Here is an 8,228-nt window from a genome sequence, read left to right on the forward strand (position 1 = left end):
GTTAACTTTTTACTGAATAGGTACTGTGAATATCAAACTCAAGGCAGCATTTGCAGAAGACAACGTAGAAAGATTAGCAATTTCCTTTTTGTTTAAAAGCATCTCACTTCATTTTCCTTTTCTTAAACCCTCTGTGAGCTATTTGTAAAATAAAGGCTCACAAGCTTTGTGCTTGACTTTGGGTAACTCACAACCATACTGGAGTTTTCTTACTTATCTTCTCTCATGCAGCTCACCATCACTTCCAACTTTATTTCCTCAAAGTTTCCGGGGCTCGCCCCAGGACTAACATTCTCGAGCCATCTCATCCTCTCTGTGCTCAGCGTCTTGCCTCCCATGGCCATGAGCTTCCAAACGCATTGCTTCTCCATACCCTCTAGCCTGGACAATACTTTTCTCCCTTCCCTTTTCATTCATTCACACTAAGCTAATCGGGGTACAGCCTTTCACTGAAGGTTTTATAGATGACAAAGTGGGAAGGCGGATAAATACAGGGCACAAAATGGCTGCCAGTGCCAAACCATCGCTGTTACTAAATTCCACAAAGGAACTTCTGGCTGGCTCATTTGCCTCCTGTCATCTTAGTAAGATCCCTTCTTCTCTTCTGCAAACTTTCCCGGGAATTACTTTCTATCCAACCCTTCATCCTCTCTCTTACAAAGAACTTACAGGAAGGCCCTGCTATCTTCTTATGCAGAGAAATCTTTCCCCACCACAGCTTCACTTGGTAGGGGGGAAGGGGCAGGGCACCACTCACCTTTTAATACTGAATATGGTGGAAAGGTGTTTTTTTCCTAAACAAAAGAGCAATTTTTACCCTGAGAGGAATTCTGTCTTCCTTCAAGGTCATCTAGGTCAAAACACAGCCTCTTTTGAACAGGACATTATTTTTTCCCTGTAAGATATGCATGAGTGATCATTGCCACCACACCCCAACAATAATGATGGTTAATAGTTGCCAAGCACTTACTATGGATCAGTCACTATGCCAAGTGGTTTGTCTATATTATCCCAGTGGTCCTTACAGAAATTCTCTGTGTCAGGCACTGTTATGAACCCAGTTTGACAGATTAGAAGATGGAGGCTCAAAGACATAGTTTCCTGAAGGTCACGAACAGTTGAGGCACACTGGAGTCTGGGTCTGAGGTCATCAAAACCTGCATTTTTCCTAGCCAGTCACAGGGACAGTTCCATATTCTGACGAATACATTTTTGTTTAAATTTGGTTTTACAGACTACAGGCAGATGGATAGCTAATGGCACCTTTGAGTGATAAGCTATTTTTGAATAGGATGGTATTAAGATAAATAAGCATTTCTGCCCCATAACCAACATCTCTAATCAGGTTTTCCACCTCACCCACTGCCACTTGTTGCCCCTCAGGTCGCGTCTGTGACATCTAATGGTAAACCCATCTCAGGGTACCTCAGTGAGAAAGGGTGTATCTTGGGCCCTTATAGAGCCCAGAAATAAACCTTTCCACATAAGTAAAGCTAGAAGCTGATCATAAAGAATCTTTCCAAAAGTCCTGGCAACTCCACACCAATATGTGGTCTCAAGGGACACAGCTGAACCAGGACTTTCAAACTGTGGACTCACAGAGTGAGCTTTGTGAGACCCATATTCCTATATCCCTGCCCTTCCATAAGGCCTTAGTCATCCGCTCCTCAGGTTCCCAGTAGGTACCACACTAGCCCTTAATGGCATTTTGGAAAGGTGCAGGGACACTTGGGGTTGTCATTCACCATGACTGAGGAGGGCATTATTGGCGTTCACTGAGGAGGGGTCAGGGCTCCAGACATTTCATGTAGCTGACAAACCTATTTATAATCACCTAAGCCTAGAATTAGAGACATAAGCCTAGAATATAACTTCAATTAACTTATAAACTCATTTCATGATTTCAATAGAAGCTGGATTTTCCAGAAATACAATTGCCACATTAAGTCAAGGGGAAGGTGGTACTTGATTTCATTTGGAACTTTACCAAGTGTTGTCCGCTGCTGCAGAAAAAAAACGTCATGGATGGCAAGGTTAGTAATGGTTGGAATCTCTCCACTCTCCACCGGTGTCAGTCCGCCGACAGCCGTCACAGCCAGGACTCACCTCGTAGGGATTAACATCTGACCACTTCATCTCATTCTCAAGTAGAGTTGTGCCTGAGAATTTCTGTCTTGTAAGGCACGTTATTTTATTACAAATAGTTTTCATTTTACTTCTCCCTGTTACTACAGTTCAGGCCTCATTTTGATTTTTGTTGAAACTACATATGCCAGTATTATCTATGAATTTCACTTTGGGACAATAAAGGGTTGATCATACAATATTCATTCTACTAAGGGGAGCTTTGGGTCTGATAGAGCTGAACCACTGGGCTATCCATACACACCAGTGATGATCCTCCCTGGGTGACAGGTGACAGGTGGAGGGAAGAGCTTTTGCTGTCTTCTCAGGGAGGCATCTTAAAGTACAAAGTTGAGTTGAAAGCTGGTATCTTTCTCACCTTGTTTATGAACAGAGATTAAACCTCCTTGAGATCCAATAAAGGATAATGGTTATGGTTAATACAACATCTGGTTTCTAAATGTTCTTTCCTTCGCCCTGTGATGGGCTGAGATGATTTTGAAAAGAATAAAGCAATCACTAAAAACAAAAACAGATGTAAATTGGATTGGAGACAATTGCAGCAGTGCATCAGAAGTAAAATTCGACCTTAGATTTCAAGTGAAGTAGGAAATGTGGCCTTAAAAGGGAGGTGTCTCTTTTTAATGGTTTACTACTAGAAAAGTAAAACATTGAGCAACTGTCCTATGATTTCCTAATGCAACTTTGTTTCTTTAACTCAGTGGCTCCTGCTTAGCCCTTGACCTCCTCCACTCCAGAGAGAACAGTGAGGAGAATCTCTCTCTAAATGGAAATTGGAGGGTGAGGGTGTGATGGTCTCGGTTGGTGGCTATTTTTCCATATGAGTGCTGTGGCTGACCCCTCACTTCACCTCACACCCATGGCACTCTCCTCTCCCACCCCAAATCTCTCAAACACGCAAGAAAGAGAGGGAAAGGAAGAGAAACTGTGTCAAGGGAGACAACACTAACAGGGTTAATACCCAGGACTGTGCTGCCCCCAATTTGACCCAGAGCTCTGAATTCAGCCACTCTTGCAGAACCTAAAGCTCTCAAAGATAGGGTTACGCACCCAAAGACCAACTTATCTCCTTATTTCTTCTGTCTCTCTCTGCTTTAAAAGTCATTTGGAAATGGAAACATTTTGATCACCCCCACCTCACCCAAGCCAAATGACTGCAAATTCTCTTCTGGTATCTGGCCTGCTGCAGCCATAGTAAAAGGTACAGTGAAATAATGCCATCCTTATTTCTGCTGGAATATACTAGTTATTTATCTGTTTGCTGTCATCAATTGCTTTTCTCTATTTCCCAGCATCCCTCCACTGCTCTGTTTCACAAGGAACTACATTCCCCAGCCCCTGTGTTCTCCGCTTCCTGGGCAGGTTTGACTAATAGGAGGCACTAACAAAATCACGTGCAGGAGGAAGGAAGGAAGGAAGTAGGGTATTTCCGCCCTTTTCTCTTGCAGCCCCAAGTAACATCTTTGGCAGTAATCACAGTTCTTCCCTCCATGGTTCCTCCCCCGACCCCCATTCCCCCGCCCCCACACCCCTGTGACAGCACCCTGTCCCCTATCCGTCCAGGTGGGTTTTCTCTGATGGGAGCACCCCCTCCACTCCGTGTCTCTCTATGCCTAGGGATGGTAGTGACTTCCTGATAGTGTTCATCACTGCTTGAATCCCCTTTCTTATTTGTCTGCTCATCCCTTCCATCGCCTGTATTAAATACCTTGTTGAAAATACCTAGGATGATTTCCGCTCCCCTTCTGGGCCCTAAGTAATAGCCACAAGAATAACATAACGGTAAGAAGCCTGAGCACTGAAACCAAGCAGGCACAGGCCTGTGTTGCAGTTCTGGCACTTACAGCTGTGTGCTCGAACAAGTCAAAACAACTTCCGTGAGCATCAGTTTCCTCTTTTGTAAAATGGCAACAATAGTAATCATATCATATCCCTCATTTGGTATTTGAAGATTAAGCATTACCATGCAATAGTTCCTAGGTTTCTAGATTTCTCAAAATAATGGCATTTGCAATAATAATAATAGAGACATTTGCAAGAAATGGATATAAGCTGCGAAAATCTTTACTTGGCTAACGTAAGCACATTTTTAAAAAATCAGTCATCACCATTATTTCATCACAAGGGAATTCATTCCATAGTATGGCTATATTTTAAAATAAAGAGCAGTTTCTTAAATTTAATAAATTAGCTCTACAAAAACTGATCACATTGGCTGAGTCTATTTCCATCTTTTTGGTTTCTCTGTGTCTAGAGGAAAGCTCAGTTCAGCACTGGCCTGTTGACCAGCTCTTGTTCAGTGTGGCTCCTGATATTTATTGTCACTACTTCAATTGTTATTATTAAAAAAGCAAAGATTAACTAAGGCTCTAAAACACCCAAAGGCAGCATCCTCACCATTGGTTTTGCCATACCCTATTCTATGTACACTCTGAGTCACAGGCTCAACTCTTCTGAAAATGACCAAATGACCACATTTTCCCCTAATTTGATCCAGACTTAGCAAAAACAGGTGAAAAGTACTGTTTGAACCTAAAAATCCTTGCACCACAGAGGCAATATAAAAATTCAAGTCTAACATTTTTTTCTATTGTGTCACTATGATCTTTTCTCTTTTTTTTTGCCCCAGCCTAACCAGGAGAGCTACAGATTTTCTGTATAAAATAATTTTGATATGATGGGTTCAGGCTATCGCCTTATAATACCAAAATAATTAATCTTGTCAATATAATTAATTTGAGGAAACACTGCAAATAAATCACTTGTTTGTCATTATGCACACCCAAACACCAGTAATTTTCAACCAATTTTACTGAATTCTTCAGCGTACAACTTTAGTTATTCTGCCTTTTAGTCATATTTGTTCCATAACAAATATGTTCAGCCTTTGTTCAAAAGGCTTAGAATATGTTCTTCTAAGTCATCACGGTTTTGCTTAGCAATCTATTAAATGATATTTGATGACTCTCAGCCTTTTACATTTTCCATAATGTCAAATATTACAAATATCCCCGATGTGGCAAGCACCTAGGTTCCTGAAAGAAAAAAAAAGTGAACCTATTTTCAAGTTCTTCTTAAGATGATTTACTTTGAATCTTTCAATATGTACACAACATTATTCCAAATCCCCTCTGAAGTTCCTCCTGCAAGACCCAGGAGGGTACCAGCTAACTGGAGACGCAATCTGAGAAGCTCTACGGTTGATTTTTGAAAATGCGGTACCCACAGAAACAGACTTCAGACGCTCTCCCAGAAAATGCTGCCAGTGTTGTGCTTGTGTGGAAGATGCCTTCTGTGGGTTTGTCCCAGGGCCGGTCTATAGACGCTGTCACTGTTTTCAACACAACACCGTCTATGCTGTATCCTTGTATGACCATTTTGCAAGAATTCAGAATCCAGACTTGCCTTTCCCAATAAGAATATGCAGCGAACCACGGCAGCCTGATAAGCACAATCTCTCAGTGAAAGGCTTGCTGAGAGAGTCTTGTGGACACATACATGCTCTCCAGGGTTGATCTGCACAATAGTAGTAAGTCAGTGCTCAAAGTCAAGCTGATAACACTCCAGCATTTACAAGCAGACAGCTGCCCCGAGAATGACACGCTCTTGGATCATCACATTACTTTTCAACTGGAAAGTAAATGAATGTAACACAGCAGATGTGGGTGGCCATGAACAGGACAGTTCCAAGTGCATTTCGTCAGGATACTGTCTCTGAAAATGTAGTGTCTGCCCCAGAAGCTGAGGGAGGAAGGTAGAAAGTTTCTTGGAGAAGCAACCCAAACAAAACCACTTGGAGTCATTCTCCCAGTAGTTTTAATGGACTGCACGCAACTATTCACACTGTTTCAGTAGACCCACTTGGGACCCACACTGCACTGTTTAGAGACAAATAGATGGATTAAGGGTGAAGTCTGTGAACCACGAAACCCAAGTGTCCTCTCCATGAAACTAACTGGCCCTTCTGGGGATCAAACCCCTGACCTTGGCCTCGTTAGCACTCTACTCCAAACATGCCCAAAACAAATACAGGTTTGAAGTCAGAGGAGCTTCAAACCACACGTAAGAATGCAATCAACAGAGCCACAGGGAAACACAAAAAGTAAACACTTTCTATATGGGCAAAAAGAACAGAAGATTTGGAAAGAGCCCACATTCTCTGAATCCCTCAGTCATCCGAAGGCTTACTGGAAATTTCCATTTGGATACCTTCCACCACTTTGACTTCAACCCATTTTCCTCTCTCAGCCTCCACTCCTGAAAGGAATTTATTTACCATTTGGAGCTTTTGGTCTATGGCACCATCCCTGTCAACCAAGTTCAGAACTTTGGCATTATCCTTAGCAACACATTTGACCATCCAGGGCATATTTGTTCCAAAAACAGATTTACTGAGGCCTTCATTCAAACATCTTGGGTCTCTCTCCTCCTGCCTAACCCCCTAAGGATCCCTACAGTTCAAACCTCATCACCTTTTCAACAGTTGCAGGAACAGCTTACCAGCTTTCCCCTCTCTGATCCTTTCTATATGTCGCTTTTGAAATTCTGCTTCGCACACCATCTCAAACTTTGGTGGTTATTTTCCCAATCTGAAATCTTACATTTTCCCAGTGTCTACTCATATCACAACTAAATTATTTATGTGCACCCCCACCTTTGCATAAGCCCTTTCTTTCTAAACATCCCAAAGCTAGCTGCCATTTCAGATGTAGCACATGCCCCAATTCTCCTTCCATGGGCTTACAAACACCATGGCTCTCTCTTTTTAACTCAAATAAACCACTTGTTTGTTATTATGCATACCCAAACACCAGTAATTTTCAACCAGTTTTACTGAATTCATCAGCATATAACTTTAGTTATTCTGCCTTTTGGTCATATTTGTTCCATAACAAATATCTTCAGCCTTTGTTCAAAAGGCTTAGAATATGTTCTTCTGAGTCATCCCTGTTATGCTTAGCAGTCTATTAGGAAGTTAAAAAGGGCCCCACATTAGCAACACAATCCATTAGGAATCTCATTATCTACTAATCTATCATTAGTTTATCTTTTCTCTGTGCAGCCCTTGCCTGGCAATCATATTGTAAATTCTTTAAAGGCAAAGATTTGGTTTTTGTCCCACAGGTATTTATTTAGTCCTAATATGAGAGATACTATGTGGGAAACATAGTCAAGAACAAAATAGACTTATATTATAAGAAGAAGGAGAAAAACAATAAACAAATACATGAACAAGGTACTTGCAGATAGTACGGAAAATAAGAGGGCCATATGAGAAAACATAAACTGAATCATTACTATTCACTCAGCTCATTTCTGGGGCCAGGCAATCTAATGGAGAAGTCACACCTTTACAAAACAAATTAATATCCCATTCTGTCTTGGACTCCCTTCTCCTCTAGCATTCTCTCCCTTACAAATTTCATCCTATCATCCAGTGTCTTCTTCCACGCAAATAATCCCAGACTGATCTCTCTCTTCTGAAAGTTAGTCATTATAATCCACTGCATACCAATCACTTAGACCTCGGATTATACTGTCTAATACAGCCACTACTGGATACTTGAAATATGGCTAGCCCAAATTTGGCTATGCTATAGGTGAAAAATACATACCAGATTTCAAAGACTTAGCATGAAAAGAAACATAACGTAATTAATACATGTTGCAGTGATAGTATCTTGGCATTAAGTACACTGTACCAAAGTTAATCTCACCTCTTTCTTTTTACTCTTTTAATGCAACTACCAGAAAATTTTAAATGACACATGGCTTACTGTGTGTGTGGCTCTCATAATAATTCCGTTGGACAGTGCTGACCTAGAAGATCTACCCACAATTCAACACTTGCTGCGCCCCTGGCATGAAACCACCTGATGCCTAGCCTCTAGTACTGCCGGTGCTTCGACTTGGTGAATTTAAACTGAACGTGTCCTTTCTCCTCCCCAGGCTACTCTATATTTTGGCTTCACTATGTCTGTCAACTCTGCTCCAACTTTCCAAAATTAGGAAGTCAGACATCTTTGTCTCTTCTCAAAGTTCGTTTTTCCCCAAGTCTCATGCGGTTTCCTCTGCAGGTTTGT

Source organism: Phyllostomus hastatus, unplaced genomic scaffold (assembly GCF_019186645.2).
Source record: "Phyllostomus hastatus isolate PE091 unplaced genomic scaffold, TTU_PhHast_1.1 phas_scaffold_755, whole genome shotgun sequence".
Classification (NCBI taxonomy): domain Eukaryota; kingdom Metazoa; phylum Chordata; class Mammalia; order Chiroptera; family Phyllostomidae; genus Phyllostomus; species Phyllostomus hastatus.